Raw genomic sequence first — 22,961 nt, forward strand, 5'->3', positions numbered from 1 at the left:
GCAGGGCAGTAATGGCTTGTAAAGGTGGTTTCAGTCAGTCTAGAGTACTATCTAGACCTTTGATGCTAATCCATTCCTTTATGTTTCTTCATAAAACTTTCTTCATTGTGTACCTTTCAAAAGCATGTTTTCTAGAGAGGATGTATTTTTCTTTCAAGAGTTTGGCCAAGCCAAAGCAAAGATTTGCACTTTCCTTAGTAACAATCAAAATGCCAATAAGGTGTTTTAAATTACCTCTTTGGTATGTGCTTACTTCTTGCTCTCTGTAAGTGCCTGATGGTGGGAAGAGTCACTGGCATAACAGCCATGCCATTGTCCTGTCCTTGTGTAAGCCATGCCAGGGACTGTTCTGAAAGTCTTGGAGTGGCAGTGGGTCTCACCTGCTCTTTCAGGTTTCACTCCAGAGTAAGTCATTGGATATGTGGTCCCTGAGACGTCTGAAAAGCTAGTTTTCTCTCTCAAGAGGCTTTTTGAAAATAATGGGTATCTTAGGACTGACACCCATGTGCATAATGAACCTTGAAATCTCTGGGTCCAGCTCAGCCCTAGCGCAGACCTACCAGGCTGGCTGGGAACTTAATCATATCATGGGCTTGATACAAGTACCCTCAGCTGGAAATGAGTTAAAGAAGCACATAAAAATGATAAGCTTAATGAATCAATGTATTCTGAAGAAGCATATACATTTCTATTTTAAAGCTCCTGTTTTACATGCCTACATGTATCCATGACCGTATGGTGGCAGCAGAACCCTTGTTTTATTGTTTTAATCCCTCAGTTACTCATTTTGCTAGGAGGTGAATGAACAGTTATGTAAGTGCATGTTTTACTCCATTTTTTAAAATATATATAATTCTATTTACAAATTCTGTTTGAAAGAACAAAAGAAACTGTGAAACACTTCATTAATTTGGGGGAGTTTTCAGCAAGAGCAAAAGGATATTACACAATTTGTAGGATTAAATGAATTCCTTCACCCACCTGGGTCTGGTCTGGGTTCACTTTTAATGAGCTGGTTTTTCTTTCAGGTGATAATTTTGGCTTAGTGTTAGATGAAATAGGAGATTTCCAGATATGTTTGGTGTATAGGAGACAAAGGCCTGTGTATCATCCGTGTGTTTCTGGCCCAAGATGACAAGGTATTTCACAGTGAGGTGGAGAAGTAGGTGGGGAGGTGACAGAACTCTGCAGGACCCCCAGGTGAGGTGTATGGAGGTGGTGGCTCTGTGCCCAACATGGCTCTGTGGGTTTCCCTGAGGTGAACTCCTGGAGTGCCCAGTTTTGCCATCCCTATATTCAGCACCACAGAGAGGTAAGGGAGGTCTGCTGGTGCTAATGGTGATACTTACATTTGGGCAGGAGGAGAACCCATGTGAGGATACAAGGTTCTCTCTCTCTATATATATTTTCCACCTGCAATGGACTCCTTTTCCCTCCAGTTAAGGTGCAGTTTAAGAGCTTTGCTAATTCTCCCACTTGCCTCTTTAGGTGAGTAGAGTTTGGCACAGGTATATACACACGTGTATTACCTGGCGGGGAGATTTCCTGTTTGTAGTAATGGGTAATTCTTGCATTTCAGATAGCCACCTCCAGCCTCAGGGCCCTTGCCCACAAGAGCGCTGCTGGTGCTTGTGGCTGGGAACATGAGTGACATGAGAGTGTTTGCTTGCTTGTACCAGGCAGCTCTCTGTGGGGATGCTGATTTCTCCCTACATATGAAAATTTATGAACTTTCCCATATTTTCTTTATTCAGACTGACTTCCAGCATAACAAGGTGTGAAGGTGCATGGATAACTTTCCATCCTACAGATGAAGTAGTCAATTTTTTCCTGATGAAGGCAACTAGAGCTGCCCTCAGTCCCAGTGTGCAGCGAGAAAGATATCCTGAAGGATGAGGAAGGTTGATCTGGGACTTGGAATTTTCCAACCCAGCAGCAAAGCTTTTTTTTTTTTTTTTTTTTTTTTTTTTGACTACCCTGGCTTGTGTGTGAAATCATGTGGCCATTGTGAGGATTTGTTTAATTACTGTTATGTAAAGCCTGAAGAGTTGCTCCATCTGTTAATTGTTACAGACCGAGACAGTACAGTTCTTTTTAGCACCAGAAATGTATCTCACTGGTGTGAGATGATTGCTTTACATGGGTAGGTAGAAATATATTTCCTGAAATGTACATCTCTCAATTAGCATAGTGACTTTTGTTGTTGTTGTCTCTTTCTTAGCATGTTTATATCTGTATCCAGCTATTGTGTAATGCTTGAAAACAGCTTTGCTTAGGGAGACTATTGGCGTGCTCTGGAGAGGAGACAGATCAGTTTTAATGTTTATATTCAAATCAAATTATGTCCCTGTTCCCACAGTGTTTGTAACTTTTACAAATACTTCTTGTTTTGCCTAACTCCTAGTGATGAAAATGGAATTCAGACTCTTGCCTTATTGGGTCAAACACAGTTTAATGTCTAACTTAACTCAAACATACAGAACTCAAATATAAGCTAGACTATTTTTAAAACTTTAGCTTTGAATTTCAATGCTTTAAAAACTATATCTTAAGATTCAGATTCATGGGTAGAGACAGATCTCTTGTCTCTTCCAACTAGAAGAAAAAAAAATAAAAGAAAAAAAAAAAAGAAAAGAAAGAAAAAAAGAAAGGAAAAAAAAAAAAAAGAAAAGAATGGTGTGTTCCTGAGGGAGTTATGAGGACCTTTTTGTCAGGCTATCTGCTTATCTGAGGTATAATTTTTTGCCCAGACTGACAGGATGTTTGCTCAACACCTGCCTCAGCTATAGAGGGATGTAATCTGAAGTATCTGACTACTTTATTTCAAGTTTATCATTAAGCCTGTGGACTTTCTGTGTGGTGAGAGAGTGAAAAATCAAAACTGAATGCAATTTTCCTGGGCTGGGGGAAGACGTGGGTCCCACTTTCCACCTCAGTTAGTAGTTAAGTATGCTATAAAAAGCTGAATGTGATGACCAAGGGAGGCTCAGAACAGTCCCAGGAAAGGTGGCTGGGGGATTTTCTTGGTTGAATTATTTTTCCCTTCTTTTCAAGCATTTGCTTTTGCAAGCTGAGGGTGCAGCTTGTGCTTAGAGGCCATGATGCACTAGTTTTGTTGATCTAGAATATACAAAATCCCCACTGGTAACACCTGAGAACTAAGTGGAGAGTGTTGAATAATGAGAAAAGAGGGAAGTCCTGATGGATAACTGGTTCAACTGGCTGTATTTTATTGCAGCTGAATTTGAATTTATGCATCCAGAAACTATGTGTACAGCACTGCCTCCTGAAAAGGACTAGTTAAAAAGGATTTGGATGTCATGAGGGAAAGCACAATCAGTATGAGAATACCAGCCCAGGTGAATCAAAAAAGGAGAACCCAATGTGAGCTCTGCTACACCAGTGCAGCTAATGGGGGAGACAACATGGTCCTGGAAAAGATAAACAGAGTGTGCTGAAACAGCAAATAATCTTTTATTTTGTATGTATTACTGTCATGTCATACATCTATTTCTGATATCTTATAAAGTGTGGGGAGGAAGGTAAAAATTTCCAGGTTTGAAAAAAAAAATACTTCTACTGTGGGATTGAGAGCTTGGACCACGTGTTGTGACATCCTTCAGCTTTAAAAGTATCTGCTTTACTAAGACTGGTGGGATCAGATGAAGGGAAGCAATTACAGGGATCTGTGATGAGTCCAGAGGGGAGGATGCACACTGCTGGACTCATATTTGGAAGACCAAGTTTTGTCTTCTACAACAGGGGAGGTGGTGGAGCATATCTGGCAGACCTCCTCTCTCTTGAGCAAGTGAGTTAACCAGAGCAGATCCTGGCCTAACAGTGCCTCTCTCTGGCACAAGGTGTCCTTAATTGTCTCCTCGAAAACATAATGCTCCCATGGAAAGGAGCACGAGGGTGTCTCAGCTTCAAATGCTCTATGGCCTGTTGTTAGAAGTGTTCTGCTTAGGGAAAGTGAGAGATGTGAAGCTGTGACCTATCAGGTAGATCTGGCCAAGGTTTCTCACCTGGCTACGGCTACTCTGTCTCTGTGCTGGGCCTTGGGAAGATGTGATGGACTTTGCAGCCCTACTCATGTGACAGTAGGGTTGCCTGGTCTGAGGAGCCTGCTGGGATGTGGGTAGGTGTGGGATAGATGCTAAACTGCAGTTGAGACTGAGACGCAAGTATTTGTGCAACTTCACTGCAGATGGGTAGGCATGTGGAGCTCTGCACAGTTAGGTGTAAGATGAAATAAGAATGTTTCCCTGTGTATGAGAGGTGCTCATTTACTATAACAATGAGGCATATATAAGTCCCCACAAGAGCAAAATGTTTCTTTCAGGGTAAGGCTAATAAGAACTATCTCCTAGTTTCAGAAAAATGGAAGTAATTATAAACCATTTATTATGGAGAAGTAAGGACACATTCATTCACAGAGTGCTAAACTTGTCCAATTAACTCTGGGTTCCTGAAATAATAACATAAAAATTATGCTGCCATTCTAGTAATTGAATTTTCTCCTCCTTTGGGAACAGTGCATATTAAAATGATGGTTTACTCTCTGTTACAGAGAGATTTCTTGCTTTTCTTCAATTTTGGCTCCCTCAACACAAAAGTCAGGCAAAAGTTGCATTTTCTGCAGCTGTAAAATAGCATTACAAGGGTTTATTTAAGAAAAAAAAAAAAAAAAAAGGAAATAAAAGAAACATTTTCTAATCTTGTCTTCAATTTTTAAAACGGCCTTGTTTACACTGGCTTGACTTGAGTGAATTACTGTGTTTACCTGCTGAAAATGCAAACTTTTGTCCTCAGGAGGAATGCCAAAATATTTGTTGGTGGAGATGGCTGGATGTAAACCTGATATTCTGCTTGGGATTCTTGTGCTAAAATATCCATGTTTTCACATGAGTACTTGCTAGCTGCAAATAGACAATTTCAGTTGTGCTTAATGGTTGTATTTCAGTCACCCTTTTCCAAGAAAGTACTGGAGCCAGTTTGCCATGTAGAGGACATTGAGTAGCTATGATAAGATAGTAATGGAAATTTGATTAGGAATTTATCTCCTTCCTGTGCTGTTTTGCTCCCAGAACTCCAATAAACTGTCTGAGAATGGAAAGAATAGTTCTGGTGTTCATAATTACATTTCTATCTTTAATCATATCTTTTTTTCAGAGCTGTCAACTCTGACTCTTCAAATGCACAGTGTGGATTTCTTTGTGTATCAGGTACATCTTTGGACTTTTTTTTTTTTTTTTTTTTTTTTTTGTGGCTTTGAATCATATGGCACAGTTGAAAAAAACAATATCCTGCAACAGCCATGTGCACAAAAGTCAGTCAACTGTTCAAATAGGAATTTGCTCTTAGAGTACTCTGAGATTCTTCTAAATCAGTACTCTGAGATTCTTCTAAATCAGTAGACTCCTGTGAGAAGCTTCAGGCTGCTTCTTTTCTTGGTGAAATATTTTGAAACCCATGTTTTGCTTTTGTACAATAAATACGTGTATGTGCATAAGCGTTCAAGTATGTCATGTTCTTAGAGTGGTGCTCCAGTAAGGAGTGTAAGCGGAGGTATTGAGTCATGTGCTACCAAAAAGAATCTGCCTCTGGTCTGAGACCTTGTCTTCCTGTTCAGTTTCTTTCCATGAACAGCCTAAAAGAAAAATAGTTTTGATTCCTGAGCTCTTTAGAGTACAACCTGATGTTTATTTGTAGTGCTCATCTAAATAATAAAATTCCTTTATTTTAAGAACAAGGGTTCAGAGGAGGTCACATTCCTCTCAGCTGAGATACACTGATGTCCACTTTTTATCAGCTGATGGTCCTGTGGTTTAGCGGAGGACTTGTTAGTGTTAGGTCAGAGGTTGGACTTGATGATCTTGAGGTCTCTTCCAACCTAGAAATTCTGTGATTCTGTGTTGCTGTCTTCCTCCCTAAGACTCTATTTTCTTTTCCTCCCAGGGTCTAATCAATATCACCAACCCTTGTGAGATTAGAACCAAGTCAGTAGGAATGTGAAGTAGTGAAGGTAGGCACGTGCTTTGCTAACCAATGTGCCCTGCACTTTGCCTGAGAAACATGGCTTTTTACCCCTGGGCAGAAATGTACATCTCCAGTCACTCTTTCTGAGGTTTGGCAAGGTTACTGCAGCTTTTTGGACAGGAAGGCGAGAATGTTCTATCCAAGAAAAAAAAATCAATGAGAGGTTGTATCTCTGATTTTTACCTATGCCTAATCATTATTTCTCTCTTAATTGATATTTGGAAATGAGCTTTCATGCACTCAGATTCACTTGTTTTGCTTCTAGATACCAGTTCTCACTAGTGTTAGTCAGTGATATAAATTATTTAATGGGCACACTGTGCTTCAGAAAGAGCTTTTTATCTGGGCTGCTATGTACTTGGACAGGCACAAAAAAGATCACTTTTGGGAGAAGCTGTCTAAAATATCCTGTATTTAAACATCAAAATTGTTAGCTCGGAATGTTGAAGAAAATGTCACAGTGTTCTAGCAATATTTACTCTAATGTCCCACTTGAATTGCCTGTCAAAGATATGTAGTGAACTTACATTTCCAACTGAGATACAGCTTGGAAATAAGAGTTTCTAAAGAATCCCTGAGGCTTCAAGCAAAACTTTGATGAATAATCCTATGATTGGACAATTTTTCTGGCATATATTTTCTTTGCAACATCTATCTGCTTTTTATATTTTTCTACCAGAAAAGATGGATACTGGCTATCTGGTTTTAGAACTTCACTTGGAGGTCTTCTCAACTTCAAAGCTTTAATATCAAATTTAGCTAATTAAGCCTCCTTGCACATCTTACATCTAGAGGTGTGAAACATATTTCACTTTGCTGCTGAGGCAATTTGTGTGAAGAATATAATCTAATACCTGCAAGATATTTTCTTCAAAGGCTGTCAAGGGTGGTTTTTTTTAATCTTGTGCAGTCATGACCTGAAAGGTTTGGGTAGCCTTGCCAAAGAAGAAAGTCTCTTTGGAAAGGGGAGGCAGAATGGTAAAATGGTCCTGTCTGGAATTGTCTTGTTTATTCCTTCCTTTGGTTGTAATGTGGTCTACGAGTTCTCCAAGCACCCTGGAAAATGCTCACTGCTGAAACAAAGGGAAAAAGACATTGGCTGTTGTGTATCCTGGCCGCTGTGCATCTGTTGGGGATGAATTGGAGCGTAGATGAGATGGGAAAAGAAGGAAAGCATTCAGTATATATTACTCAGAGGACCGACTGCTTTAATTCAGGCTATGTCTGGGTAGTATTTATTTCACTGTGGGTGGCTCTTGTAGATCCATTTATATACTTTGAAACCATAAAGAAACCATAAAGTACTAGTAGATGGTATTTACACCACAAGAGAGTTCATAGACGTAAAGATGCCAGAATTTAAGTGAGATAGACTCCAGTGAAGGTCAGAAAAAAGAAAGAAAAAAAAAGTGTTGGTACTCAAATCATGCAATACAGTATTACCTGAACACAGAGAAAAAGTGACAGCTGGCTCACATGCATGCACAAGACAGGAAAATCTCTCAAATTCTACAGCAATATTCTGAGCTGTATTGAATTTTCATTTGGATTTCACTGCCATTAGTTGTGTAAGAACTCAGCTTATTTCGGATTAAGCAAGCAGCCACTAAGGGCTGGACTTGTACTTTGTGGGTGTCATTGGAACTGTCAGATTTTGACAGCTTTTGAAAAAGCTCTGTTCCCTGAAACTAAGTCAGATCATTTTGGAGATTAATTCACAGCATTATGCTACTTAGCTATTCTCCTGGCTAAATTTAAGAAATGAGATTGTCTTCAAAGCAGTGACTGTACATAGACTAAGCCTTGCCTGGCCAGAGCAGCAGGAGCATTAGGCAGGCCAAATCAGGGTTGTGCTGCCTTATCTAACGTAGAAGTTGTTCAGGTTTTCACAAACCTTGTCTAAAATCTTTTGGTATGCAGCCCTGAACAGTTTGCTGTGCTTTGAACATCTACAGGCCTCATTTTTGAGCCTGCATGCCTCTGTCTAAAACAGCAGGAATGGGAGTAACTCTTATTTCTCTTTAGGGGAAACTGGTCCATATTTGCATGTTGTTAATGGGAAAGTGTAAATAAGAAAAGTGCTCTCCAGTCCTAGAGAGGCCTTTGAATGCAACATTTTATTCTTCCAACATAAATGGATATATCTCTACTGCCGAGGGCAGCTCTGCTCTGCTCAGGGGAACACAGTTCTGGAGCTCAGACCAGCCCTGCAGAGCTGGGGACACTCGGCCCATTCCCATTACTTAGCCTTGGCTCATCACAAGAGGAATTTGGCTGAGCACTTGTTAAATCTGCAGGCCTCTTAGCTTTCCACTCGGAGGCACAGTTCTCCACTGCAGACAGCCATGAGATGGTGTGCCCAAACTATCATTTAAAGGTGACTCTATATTCTGGATCAGCATCTGTCTCATTTTCCCCCTTTGCCTCCACAAGCTCCTAGAAGGTTAATACAGTTCATGTTTTCAGACAGCGTGCAGAAAGCACGGCACTGCACCCTTTCCTCAGGATGTATCCAGTGCAGGGTAATCTTTATAAAGACTATGTCCTGAACCGGGAGGTGAGGGTCATGTTGCCACACATGGAAATGAGAAATTTTTCCCCGCACTTCTTGTAAACGTCAAAACTAAGTGATGAGCTCTGTGAGAGGTGAGGGGAATCTCCCCACCCCATCCACGGACCTTTTGGCACCACATTGTGCAGCATGAAGTCCGCTCCACCTCGTATGATAAAAGGAGTGCTTCTATTTCTGCCTTTTGGCACTGCTGTCCCCCTGCCACAGGTTTGCAGTGATAAAAGGGCTGTCAGGTCCTTAGGCTGTGTGGTTGTGGCCAAGGCTGCACTTTGTCCCATTGTTGTAATGCAAAGCTCGCAGTCCGGGAATGAGGAGTGGCTCTGCTTGGTAGCAACCTATTCGTGATACGTTCCCATCTGTTCTCGAGAAGAAATACGGGCAGGGTCATACACTCCTTCCTCAACAACACCCTTATTACCTTGAAATTACAATTTCCAAAGGGGCATTACTCTTGCTTTGTGTAATTTAAAAATTATGGCTCCACACTTTTTAGGGTGGTACTTTTTTCTACTGTAAAATGTTTGCGTGCAGGCTTGCTTCCTCCACCCATAATTCTGAGAAAAATATGGTGAAATTATGAATAAAAGCAATCAGATTTAACATCCCAAGGGGACCTAAATGTGTTCCTCTGCAAATTGAGGAAGATCAGACAATAACTTCAGCAGTAGGGCCTCCTCTCTGCCCTGCTGAGGCTAAAGAGAAGAAACTCATTCTCAGCATGGACAGAAACTGCCAGGAAAAGTGCCAGCAGTCAATGTTGTTGCCAAGAATCAGATCTAACTCATCTACTTTGTGCCGCTCAGCAAAAAAGCATCGGGCAGTACCAGATTTTGGGCTACGACCCTGCTGTGATCCACAGCTGAACCACGAGCCTGGCCTACTGAAGGCCTACTGAAGCATGTGGCTGGCTCCGAGATATTTGGGGAGAGGCAGCAAACTTGTTTTTGTCACGGTGACAGGAAAGCGTGCACACACAGGTACACACAGAAACAGTTGTTCTAAACAGTGAAATTGCACCAGGATCTTTGTAGTCTCCCTTCTGACAAGGAATCTGCTTTAGCACCTGAAGTGTCAACATATCTTTTGCCAGGGCCTGATGTGGTGGTTAGCCACTGAGGTATGTATATAAACACATGTAGTCTTCCTCAAATCCCATTATCTTACAATTTTCCAGAGTAGCCTAGAGCTTGTTTCGTGCTGCTTTATCTCCTTTCAGAGTTCAGAGAGAGCAGCTGAGCATGAAAATAAGATCCCTGATTTTTTTCAACACTACTGATGAGCTCCCTGGGAGCACAAAACTGCCATGCAAGCATATTTTTCCTGTAATCAATCTTGAAAACAGTAAATATGATGGTTGAGTTGCTATTAGCCCATCATATTTTCTCTTATTCTGTCCCTGTCTACCTCCAGTCATGTTTGGGATGTTTGAGTTTGATCTGTAGCTAGTACCCATGCAGGAGTTTTGGCAGTTTCCTTGGTTTATACTGATTGGCAGTTTGTCCTTGTTCATTGGGGTAACTCAGAAGGGACACTAAAAGCACACAAATACTCTGGAGTGTCTTTTAAAAAGAGTCCTTACTCAGTCTTTTGTGCCTGCCAGGACTTGTGAAGCTGCATGGGCTTATAGGGCCAGATTCACCAAAGGCTTTAGGTGGACAAGGCAAGACCTCAGTGCTATTTATACAGTGACTTTTCATGTCACCATTTCTCAAGCCCTTGCTTAGAGACCATGTAAAACTGCAGTCTCCAAAGGTCTGTTGTCCTTTCTGCATTTAACATCAAAATTTAATTTACAAACCTTCCCTAGAGGTAGCTTATGACAGAGCAGGAGAGCTGGGTACACAAAACTTTCATGTTCTTGCCTCCTGTCCAATTTATCTAATGAAACTTAAATGCAATTTTTAATAGAAATATCTGTGAAGATATTCAGCATGGGAACACAGACTATCTTTTTCTCTGTGCTGAATGTTTCTGTTCACTTTCTCTGGGCTCTTTATGCATGCCCAGGACCACAGATTTTACTTTGGGAACAGGCACGTAAAAGTTTGGTGTTCCTATGTGTAAATTGCACAGGGCTGTTGGTCTTTGCGTGACTTCTTGAATGTTTTTGAAAGGTTAAAGCTGAAAGGAGAAAATGGTGTCATTATCGAGGGAAAGGAAGATCACACTTTTCCTATCACTGCGTATCTGATTGCCTGCTCTCTCCTTCCTCTGCCCAGCCCAGGCTATGAATAGGGAGTTCGGAGGTGTTTCCTGCAGGCCAGCTGCAGCATTGCTGCTGGACAGCCTCAGCCGCAAGTGAGGAACACAGGCCAGATTGAAAGCAACATTTTACTGATGACTGATCTCAGCTGATGGGGGAAAAAATGACTCCTTGGTGAACTGGGCTAGCTCCCAGAAAAAGAATCCATCGCTTTGGAAAAGAGATTAATGAAGGGCATTCAGCCGCTCTGCTGGCCAGTGGACAGCAGCTTGCACTGCAGCCACCGGATTAGGCGTTTCGTTGTGTCACTGTGCGATTGTTTATATCTTCCGTTGACTAGCACATTCACTTCCCTAAAGCAGAGTGGGTGTATAATTTGCTATTTTTTATTCTTTATTAAGTTCTAAATATAAATCAACCCTGAAGGGCATGCAGAGCTGACTGATTTGTATGGGATGGGAGGAGGCTGGGGAACTCCCCCAGCCCACAGAGGTCTCCTCTCCATCTCAACTTTCACAGACTTCTGAGCCTAGCTAAGAATTTTCCTTTCTGCCTAGTTGCTGCTTATTCAATGAACAGTTTCCCTTAGTCTGCAGAATTAAGACCATTTGATATCTCTTCTCTCAAATGCCACAGAGAATTTTATCCATAAAATCATTTGCAGTGTTGAATGCGTTCCTAATTTTTGCTTGTGCAAGCGTATGTTCTGATATTTATAAGCCTCTTTGTCAGTAAGTGGCTGAGAAAGCTAAGATTATAGGGTATTTTAGTAGTGTTGAACTGCAAAGTGAAACCTTCTTGAACAAAAGTTGTTGATAAATGTAATGCTTTTATATATACACATATATTTTATATAATGTTTATATATGTATATAAAGAGAATGGATGGAGCAGTTCTGCTACTTCTGCAAAACATTTTGAATAATGTCAAAACAAAAGGGAATATGAAGTTCTCATAGTGGTAACATGTACCCACGTATAGCATGCAAGGTGTGTGGCTGGAAGGCCCCATTAATTTTAAGCAGGAGATCTAGTGTCTGTGAAGAATGAATTCCTGAGGCTTTCCTGTGCCACTATCAAAGATGTTTTCCCACCAGGGAATTGTTTAACTTACCTCTGGACAAGGAAGAGATACTGGTTTTCATCTTACAGCCATTGATTTTTATCAGACCACTGGGGTACATGTCCATTGTTAAAGACAGTGAAATACAACATTTACAACATTTTAAATTCATAAATAAGAATTTAAAATAAGTAGTTGCCTAAAGCTCACCAATTTCTTGAAACAGAATTTGATTCAGATAGTTTCCTCTAGTCTATTTTTCACCTCTAGTGACAAATTATAATTTTATTATGGGATTTTTTTTTTTTCAGCCTCCTTTAGCTAGGATGAGACTTAAGCTAGTGTCTTTAAGTGGGAGGGTGTTGTGGTTTAACCCGGCCGGCAGCTAAGCACCACACAGCCGTTTGATCACCCTCCCCCCTCCCTCTCTGGGATGGGTGAGAGAAATGGGAAAGTGAGTTGAGATAAAGACAGTTTAATAAGACAGGAAGATAATAATAACAATAATAATATTAACAATAATAATAACAAAAACAATAATGAAAATAGTACTACTATTACTAATGTGTACAAACAAGTGATGCACAATGCAATTGCTCACCACTCCCTGACCGATGCCCAGCCTAACCCCGAGCAGTCCCTGCCCCCTCCCCGGCTAGCCACCCCTAAATATTGTTTAGCATGACGTCAGATGGTATGGAATACCCCTTTGGCTAGTTTGGGTCACCTGTCTTGGTCTGTCCCCTCCCAGCTCTTGCTGCACCCCCAGCCTGCCCGTTGGCAGGACAGAGCCAGAAGCTGAGATGTCCTTGGCTTGCTGTAAGCACTGCTCTGCAACAATTAAACCATCGGGGTGTTATCAGCACTCTTCTCATCCTAAGCCAAAACATAGCATTCTACCAGCTACTAGGAAGAGAATTAACTCTGTTCTAACTGAAACCAGGACACCCTGAAAGACTGGCTGACAGCAAACTGTGTTCAAATGTGCAGTAAGCTCTGATATCCTGAATGAACACAATACTCAGGAGATGCTCTCTGTGGCTTCCCCTCCTTTGCAACGGAGGGCTCTGTCTGGGCAGCGGGAGGGAGATGTGATCTAGGAAACCATGGCAATTTTACTTTCAAGTTGATGTTGTTTGTTGTCTCCAGTGGCTGGGGGTCACACTTTCCATCAGGATGTCTCTGAAGTGCCCCAACAGCCCCACAAGGACGGTGCTTTGTGCCTGAGAGCGCAGGTACCAAGCATGAGCCAGGCAAGCTGGTGCTCTATACAGACAGCCACCACAGGAGCTTGCAGCAACACAAGGACTGAGCTGCAAGGAAGCAAGTGTGCCTTGTAAGCAAGCTCCTTTCGCTGGAGGAATGAGCGGTGCTGCTGCTCGTCTGACAGCAGCAGTCCCAGCAGCACGGTGGGACAGAAAGAAATTCAGTCTAAGCACTGCAGAGCCCCTGTCAGAGTGTTTTGTGGTCTAAGAAGAAACAAATTGCTGAAAGAGGGAGCAAAGTGGTTTCCAGAGCCACGCCTGCAGACTCTGCTCTCAGATTAGGACACTTAATCTCCTTTGAAATTCTCTTGGTGCCAGCAGCTGAAGAAGCGGAGGCTGGTGCACTCGCTCCTTGTGCAAAAGGCAGAGCCCCCCGAGGTTTCCCCAAGAAGGGCAGGAAAAAGCAGCCGATGAGGTTGTGAATCAGAAGCTTTATTTGAGCAAGGTTTGAGAGACGTGGAGTGGGGTGGGGTGGTGCGGAGACGAGCTGAGCTCTCTTGGTCCATAGCTGCGGGGCCCGTTGGTGTGCTTGTAGGCCCATGGCCGGGTAGGGACGGGATCCTTGTGTGCTTCCTGCTCCTTTGGTGGCTGTGGGTGTAGAACGCTGCCCCAGCCTTCAGGTCAGCGGCCGCGGAGGAAGAGGACAGTGGCAGCCGTTGTTGTGCTTGGGGCTCTGTGATGGGGTGTGAAAGGAAAATGATCCAAAAGAGCAGCCCCAGCCTGCTGCCAGGGTCAGCCCCTGTATCCCCGGGAGAGGCTCTGTGAGCCTGACAGCAAGGCTGTCCATCCCGGGTCTCCCTCATGGCCAAGAGTCAGCCGTGTTGGGCCAGGCCTTCCCGCAGGCAGTGAGACTGTGGTGGGGAAAGGGTTGGGGCGATCTTATCTGTCCTGGAGAGCGTTGGCAGCTCTTCTGTCTGAGTTCTCAATGGGAGAGTGACCAGGAGTGTGCCGTGGTGTGGTCTCATCGCTGTGTTTGTGGCTGAAAGAAAAGAAACACCAAACAGAGCAGCATCCCCTGTGACCACGGGCAGCCCCTGCCTGTGTGCCCGAGGGTCTCCAGCTACTCACTGAGGCTGTCTGTGTCCCGTTGTCCTGATGGAGAGGTCACTTCTGTCCTGGCCCGATTCTGTCACGTTCCTGCTTGCTGTGGACCATGTTGGGTGTGGGTTGGGGTGATCTTACCTGTCCTGGAGAGCGTTGGCAGCTCTTCCTTCCAGCTGAGTGGTCGAGGGCAGTGAGGCCAGGTTGTGCCGTAGTCTGGTCCCATCCCCAGACACACATCTTAGAGCGTGTGTGTTTCCAGCTGTAAGAGAGAAATCCAAAGGGCAGCAGCCTTCCCCTGTGGCCAGGAGCAGCCCCTGCCTCCCAGCCTAAGGCTCTCCCAGCCTCACAACAGTGCCGTCCATCCAGCTGCTCTGTGTTGGCCAAGAATTACCCATGGTTTACCAACTCCACAGGCCTTGTGATCATGGTGGGGAATGGGTTGGGGGTAGCTTATCTGTCCTGTAGAGCGTTGACACATTTTCCAGCTGAGGTCTCAAGGGGAGAGAGAGGCCAGGAGTGTGCCGTGGTCTGATCCCATCGCTGTATGTGTCTGGCTGAAAGAGAAGAAGCACCAAAGGGAGCAGCATCCCCTTGTGACCACGGGCAGCCCCTGCCTCTGTGCCCGAGGGTCTCTAGCGTCTCACCAAGACTCTCCGTGTCCCGTAGTCCTGATGGAGTGGTCACTGCCGTCCTGGCCTGAGCGTGACACTGTCCTGTTTACTATGAGACTGTGGTGGGGTGTGGGTTGGGGCAATCTTACCTGTCCTGGAGAACGCTGACACATTTCTAGATGACTTCTCAAAGGGAGAGGCCAGGAGTGTGCCATGGCTTCATTCCCTCGCTGTCAGTGTGTCCAGCTGTAATAGAGGAGGCAACAAACCCAGGAGCCACTCCCTGTCAGCATCAGAAGCCATCCCTTCTTCCCTGTGTGAGTCTCTCCCAGCCTCCAAATAGTGCCATCCACCTCACATCTTCCTGATGTCCAGGAGATGTTTGTTGTAGCTTCAGTGTGTCCCGTTCCCACTTAGTGTGGTGAGACCGTGGTGGGGATGTGTTGGGGGTAGCTTATCTGTCCTGTAGAGTGTTGGCATTCTTTCTGTACAGGTTCTCAAGCAGAGAGCGGCCAGGAGTCTGCTGTGGTGTGGTCTCATCCCTGTGTGTTTCTAGCTGAAAGAGAAACACCAAAGGGAGCAGCATCCCCCTGTGACCATGGGCAGCCCCTGCCTCTGTGCCCGAGGGTCTCTAGCGACTCACCAAGGCTGTCCGTGCCCCGTCATCCTGATGCAACGGTTGACTCCCATCCTGGCCTGATTCTGTCACCTTCCTGCTTGCTGTTGGAGCCTGGTGGATGTGGGTTGGGGCGATCTTACCTGTCCTGTAGGGCGTGGAGAATTGTCTGGCCCGGTGCTGGCAAGGAGCGGCCAGGAGCGTGCCATGGTTTAGTTGGGTCCGTGTGCTGCAGGGCGCTGAGAGCCATTTGAGGTGAGGGCCTGAAGAGAGAGGAGAGAGGAGCTGAGTTCCTCTGGTGGAGTTTGTGTCCAGAGCTGAGGCTGAAGCAGGAGCAGGCAGCTGAGCAGCCTCCCCGTCAGCACGGGCAGCCATGGCAGGGCTGCGTGGCCGTTGGGGCCAGCGTTCTGTCCCCACCCCTTTGTGACATGGGGCACCCCCTGCCTGCTGTGCCATGGGCGCTGCATCCCCATCCCCATCCCCATCCCCATCCCCATCCCCATCCCCATCCCCATCCCCATCCCCATCCCCATCCCCATCCCCATCCCCATCCGCGGGGGGTGGCAGCAGGTGATGCGGAGCCCAGGCCCAGGCCGGGCGGTGGAAAAGGTGCCCAGGTGTTTGGGCAGGGCTGCGGGGCCGTGCCAGGCAGCTGTGCGAGCGTGCTGGGGTCTGCCTGGGGCTGTGCTGCCTGCCCGCTGAGGAACCTGCTTTGGCAGGGGGGTTGGACCCGATGATCTTTCCAGGTCCCTTCCAACCCCTACAGTTCTGGGATTGATTCTGTGATCCCCACAAGCAGGGCAGGGAGGCACTTTGCACCTAGAAAGAAAATGTGTGGAGCCCTCTAGGAGAGCTGGGAGCAATTTGTAAAGAGGGCAAACGTTAATCTTACTCTTTTGTATTGGGAATGTTGTGCTCTCAAGAGCTGCTTTCATTCTGCACCTGTACAGCAAGAACCCAACAGGTTGGGGTCCCAGCCTGGGCCAGGTTGCCTCAGTATCCCTGGTGAAGAACAATCAGAAGATCATCTCTCTTTAAAGTGAAAAGGCCGTAATATATCCTTGCTGAGCAATTCTTACTGTCACAAAGATTTACAGTTTATGTGGTATTTTAACCCTGTGTCGTGGTTTAACCCGGCTGGCAGCTAAGCACCACACAGCCGTTCGCTCACCCTCCCCCCTCCCTCTCTGGGATGGGCGAGAGAAATGGGAAAGTGAAGCCCATGAGTTGAGAAAAAGACAGTTTATTAAGACAGGAAAAGAATAATAACAATAATAATATTAACAATAATAATAAAAAAATCAATGATGATAATAGTACCACTACTAGTAATGTGTACAAACAAGTGATGCACAATGCAATTGCTCACCACTCCCTGACCGATGCCCAGCCTAACCCCGAGCAGTCCCGGCCCCCCTCCCCCGGCTAGCCACCCCTAAATATTGTTTAGCATGACGTCAGATGGTATGGAATACCCCTTTGGCTAGTTTGGGTCACCTGTCCCGGGTCTTTCCCCTCCCAGCTCTTGCTGCACCCCCAGCCTGCCCGTTGGCAGGACAGAGCCAGAAGCTGAGACGTCCTTGGCTTGCTGTAAGCACTGCTCTGCAACAATTAAACCATCGGGGTGTTATCAGCACTCTTCTCATCCTAAGCCAAAACATAGCATTCTACCAGCTACTAGGAAGACAACTAACTCCGTCCTAACTGAAACCAGGACACCCTGAAAGACTGGCTGACAGCAAACTGTGTTCAAATGTGCAGTAAGCTCTGATATCCTGAATGAACACAATACTCAGGAGATGCTCTCTGTGGCTTCCCCTCCTTTGCAACGGAGGGCTCTGTCTGGGCAGCGGGAGGGAGATGTGATCTAGGAAACCATGGCAATTTTACTTTCAAGTTGATGTTGTTTGTTGTCTCCAGTGGCTGGGGGTCACACTTTCCATCAGGATGTCTCTGAAGTGCCCCAACAGCCCCACAAGGACGGTGCTTTGTGCCTGAGAGCGCAGGTACCAAGCATGAGCCAGGCAAGCTGGTGCTCTATACAGACAGCCACCACAGGAGCTTGCAGCAACACAAGGACTGAGCTGCAAGGAAGCAAGTGTGCCTTGTAAGCAAGCTCCTTTCGCTGGAGGAATGAGCGGTGCTGCTGCTCGTCTGACAGCAGCAGTCCCAGCAGCACGGTGGGACAGAAAGAAATTCAGTCTAAGCACTGCAGAGCCCCTGTCAGAGTGTTTTGTGGTCTAAGAAGAAACAAATTGCTGAAAGAGGGAGCAAAGTGGTTTCCAGAGCCACGCCTGCAGACTCTGCTCTCAGATTAGGACACTTGATCTCCTTTGAAATTCTCTTGGTGCCAGCAGCTGAAGAAGCGGAGGCTGGTGCACTCGCTCCTTGTGCAAAAGGCAGAGCCCCCCAAGGTTTCCCCAAGAAGGGCAGGAAAAAGCAGCCGATGAGGTTGTGAATCAGAAGCTTTATTTGAGCAAGGTTTGAGAGACGTGGAGTGGGGTGGGGTGGTGCGGAGACGAGCTGAGCTCTCTTGGTCCATAGCTGCGGGGCCCGTTGGTGTGCTTGTAGGCCCATGGCCGGGTAGGGACGGGATCCTTGTGTGCTTCCTGCTCCTTTGGTGGCTGTGGGTGTAGAACGCTGCCCCAGCCTTCAGGTCAGCGGCCGCGGAGGAAGAGGACAGTGGCAGCCGTTGTTGTGCTTGGGGCTCTGTGATGGGGTGTGAAAGGAAAATGATCCAAAAGAGCAGCCCCAGCCTGCTGCCAGGGTCAGCCCCTGTATCCCCGGGAGAGGCTCTGTGAGCCTGACAGCAAGGCTGTCCATCCCGGGTCTCCCTCATGGCCAAGAGTCAGCCGTGTTGGGCCAGGCCTTCCCGCAGGCAGTGAGACTGTGGTGGGGAAAGGGTTGGGGCGATCTTATCTGTCCTGGAGAGCGTTGGCAGCTCTTCTGTCTGAGTTCTCAATGGGAGAGTGACCAGGAGTGTGCCGTGGTGTGGTCTCATCGCTGTGTTTGTGGCTGAAAGAAAAGAAACACCAAACAGAGCAGCATCCCCTGTGACCACGGGCAGCCCCTGCCTGTGTGCCCGAGGGTCTCCAGCTACTCACTGAGGCTGTCTGTGTCCCGTTGTCCTGATGGAGAGGTCACTTCTGTCCTGGCCCGATTCTGTCACGTTCCTGCTTGCTGTGGACCATGTTGGGTGTGGGTTGGGGTGATCTTACCTGTCCTGGAGAGCGTTGGCAGCTCTTCCTTCCAGCTGAGTGGTCGAGGGCAGTGAGGCCAGGTTGTGCCGTAGTCTGGTCCCATCCCCAGACACACATCTTAGAGCGTGTGTGTTTCCAGCTGTAAGAGAGAAATCCAAAGGGCAGCAGCCTTCCCCTGTGGCCAGGAGCAGCCCCTGCCTCCCAGCCTAAGGCTCTCCCAGCCTCACAACAGTGCCGTCCATCCAGCTGCTCTGTGTTGGCCAAGAATTACCCATGGTTTACCAACTCCACAGGCCTTGTGATCATGGTGGGGAATGGGTTGGGGGTAGCTTATCTGTCCTGTAGAGCGTTGACACATTTTCCAGCTGAGGTCTCAAGGGGAGAGAGAGGCCAGGAGTGTGCCGTGGTCTGATCCCATCGCTGTATGTGTCTGGCTGAAAGAGAAGAAGCACCAAAGGGAGCAGCATCCCCTTGTGACCACGGGCAGCCCCTGCCTCTGTGCCCGAGGGTCTCTAGCGTCTCACCAAGACTCTCCGTGTCCCGTAGTCCTGATGGAGTGGTCACTGCCGTCCTGGCCTGAGCGTGACACTGTCCTGTTTACTATGAGACTGTGGTGGGGTGTGGGTTGGGGCAATCTTACCTGTCCTGGAGAACGCTGACACATTTCTAGATGACTTCTCAAAGGGAGAGGCCAGGAGTGTGCCATGGCTTCATTCCCTCGCTGTCAGTGTGTCCAGCTGTAATAGAGGAGGCAACAAACCCAGGAGCCACTCCCTGTCAGCATCAGAAGCCATCCCTTCTTCCCTGTGTGAGTCTCTCCCAGCCTCCAAATAGTGCCATCCACCTCACATCTTCCTGATGTCCAGGAGATGTTTGTTGTAGCTTCAGTGTGTCCCGTTCCCACTTAGTGTGGTGAGACCGTGGTGGGGATGTGTTGGGGGTAGCTTATCTGTCCTGTAGAGTGTTGGCATTCTTTCTGTACAGGTTCTCAAGCAGAGAGCGGCCAGGAGTCTGCTGTGGTGTGGTCTCATCCCTGTGTGTTTCTAGCTGAAAGAGAAACACCAAAGGGAGCAGCATCCCCCTGTGACCATGGGCAGCCCCTGCCTCTGTGCCCGAGGGTCTCTAGCGACTCACCAAGGCTGTCCGTGCCCCGTCATCCTGATGCAACGGTTGACTCCCATCCTGGCCTGATTCTGTCACCTTCCTGCTTGCTGTTGGAGCCTGGTGGATGTGGGTTGGGGCGATCTTACCTGTCCTGTAGGGCGTGGAGAATTGTCTGGCCCGGTGCTGGCAAGGAGCGGCCAGGAGCGTGCCATGGTTTAGTTGGGTCCGTGTGCTGCAGGGCGCTGAGAGCCATTTGAGGTGAGGGCCTGAAGAGAGAGGAGAGAGGAGCTGAGTTCCTCTGGTGGAGTTTGTGTCCAGAGCTGAGGCTGAAGCAGGAGCAGGCAGCTGAGCAGCCTCCCCGTCAGCACGGGCAGCCATGGCAGGGCTGCGTGGCCGTTGGGGCCAGCGTTCTGTCCCCACCCCTTTGTGACATGGGGCACCCCCTGCCTGCTGTGCCATGGGCGCTGCATCCCCATCCCCATCCCCATCCCCATCCCCATCCCCATCCCCATCCCCATCCCCATCCCCATCCCCATCCCCATCCCCATCCCCATCCCCATCCCCATCCCCATCCCCATCCGCGGGGGGTGGCAGCAGGTGATGCGGAGCCCAGGCCCAGGCCGGGCGGTGGAAAAGGTGCCCAGGTGTTTGGGCAGGGCTGCGGGGCCGTGCCAGGCAGCTGTGCGAGCGTGCTGGGGTCTGCCTGGGGCTGTGCTGCCTGCCCGCTGAGGAACCTGCTTTGGCAGGGGGGTTGGACCCGATGATCTTTCCAGGTCCCTTCCAACCCCTACAGTTCTGGGATTGATTCTGTGATCCCCACAAGCAGGGCAGGGAGGCACTTTGCACCTAGAAAGAAAATGTGTGGAGCCCTCTAGGAGAGCTGGGAGCAATTTGTAAAGAGGGCAAACGTTAATCTTACTCTTTTGTATTGGGAATGTTGTGCTCTCAAGAGCTGCTTTCATTCTGCACCTGTACAGCAAGAACCCAACAGGTTGGGGTCCCAGCCTGGGCCAGGTTGCCTCAGTATCCCTGGTGAAGAACAATCAGAAGATCATCTCTCTTTAAAGTGAAAAGGCCGTAATATATCCTTGCTGAGCAATTCTTACTGTCACAAAGATTTACAGTTTATGTGGTATTTTAACCCTGTGTCGTGGTTTAACCCGGCCGGCAGCTAAGCACCACACAGCCGTTCGCTCACCCTCCCCCCTCCCTCTCTGGGATGGGCGAGAGAAATGGGAAAGTGAAGCCCATGAGTTGAGAAAAAGACAGTTTATTAAGACAGGAAAAGAATAATAACAATAATAATATTAACAATAATAATAAAAAAATCAATGATGATAATAGTACCACTACTAGTAATGTGTACAAACAAGTGATGCACAATGCAATTGCTCACCACTCCCTGACCGATGCCCAGCCTAACCCCGAGCAGTCCCGGCCCCCCTCCCCCGGCTAGCCACCCCTAAATATTGTTTAGCATGACGTCAGATGGTATGGAATACCCCTTTGGCTAGTTTGGGTCACCTGTCCCGGGTCTTTCCCCTCCCAGCTCTTGCTGCACCCCCAGCCTGCCCGTTGGCAGGACAGAGCCAGAAGCTGAGACGTCCTTGGCTTGCTGTAAGCACTGCTCTGCAACAATTAAACCATCGGGGTGTTATCAGCACTCTTCTCATCCTAAGCCAAAACATAGCATTCTACCAGCTACTAGGAAGACAACTAACTCCGTCCTAACTGAAACCAGGACACCCTGAAAGACTGGCTGACAGCAAACTGTGTTCAAATGTGCAGTAAGCTCTGATATCCTGAATGAACACAATACTCAGGAGATGCTCTCTGTGGCTTCCCCTCCTTTGCAACGGAGGGCTCTGTCTGGGCAGCGGGAGGGAGATGTGATCTAGGAAACCATGGCAATTTTACTTTCAAGTTGATGTTGTTTGTTGTCTCCAGTGGCTGGGGGTCACACTTTCCATCAGGATGTCTCTGAAGTGCCCCAACAGCCCCACAAGGACGGTGCTTTGTGCCTGAGAGCGCAGGTACCAAGCATGAGCCAGGCAAGCTGGTGCTCTATACAGACAGCCACCACAGGAGCTTGCAGCAACACAAGGACTGAGCTGCAAGGAAGCAAGTGTGCCTTGTAAGCAAGCTCCTTTCGCTGGAGGAATGAGCGGTGCTGCTGCTCGTCTGACAGCAGCAGTCCCAGCAGCACGGTGGGACAGAAAGAAATTCAGTCTAAGCACTGCAGAGCCCCTGTCAGAGTGTTTTGTGGTCTAAGAAGAAACAAATTGCTGAAAGAGGGAGCAAAGTGGTTTCCAGAGCCACGCCTGCAGACTCTGCTCTCAGATTAGGACACTTGATCTCCTTTGAAATTCTCTTGGTGCCAGCAGCTGAAGAAGCGGAGGCTGGTGCACTCGCTCCTTGTGCAAAAGGCAGAGCCCCCCAAGGTTTCCCCAAGAAGGGCAGGAAAAAGCAGCCGATGAGGTTGTGAATCAGAAGCTTTATTTGAGCAAGGTTTGAGAGACGTGGAGTGGGGTGGGGTGGTGCGGAGACGAGCTGAGCTCTCTTGGTCCATAGCTGCGGGGCCCGTTGGTGTGCTTGTAGGCCCATGGCCGGGTAGGGACGGGATCCTTGTGTGCTTCCTGCTCCTTTGGTGGCTGTGGGTGTAGAACGCTGCCCCAGCCTTCAGGTCAGCGGCCGCGGAGGAAGAGGACAGTGGCAGCCGTTGTTGTGCTTGGGGCTCTGTGATGGGGTGTGAAAGGAAAATGATCCAAAAGAGCAGCCCCAGCCTGCTGCCAGGGTCAGCCCCTGTATCCCCGGGAGAGGCTCTGTGAGCCTGACAGCAAGGCTGTCCATCCCGGGTCTCCCTCATGGCCAAGAGTCAGCCGTGTTGGGCCAGGCCTTCCCGCAGGCAGTGAGACTGTGGTGGGGAAAGGGTTGGGGCGATCTTATCTGTCCTGGAGAGCGTTGGCAGCTCTTCTGTCTGAGTTCTCAATGGGAGAGTGACCAGGAGTGTGCCGTGGTGTGGTCTCATCGCTGTGTTTGTGGCTGAAAGAAAAGAAACACCAAACAGAGCAGCATCCCCTGTGACCACGGGCAGCCCCTGCCTGTGTGCCCGAGGGTCTCCAGCTACTCACTGAGGCTGTCTGTGTCCCGTTGTCCTGATGGAGAGGTCACTTCTGTCCTGGCCCGATTCTGTCACGTTCCTGCTTGCTGTGGACCATGTTGGGTGTGGGTTGGGGTGATCTTA

Source organism: Anas acuta, chromosome 3 (assembly GCF_963932015.1).
Source record: "Anas acuta chromosome 3, bAnaAcu1.1, whole genome shotgun sequence".
Taxonomy (NCBI): Eukaryota; Metazoa; Chordata; class Aves; order Anseriformes; family Anatidae; genus Anas; species Anas acuta.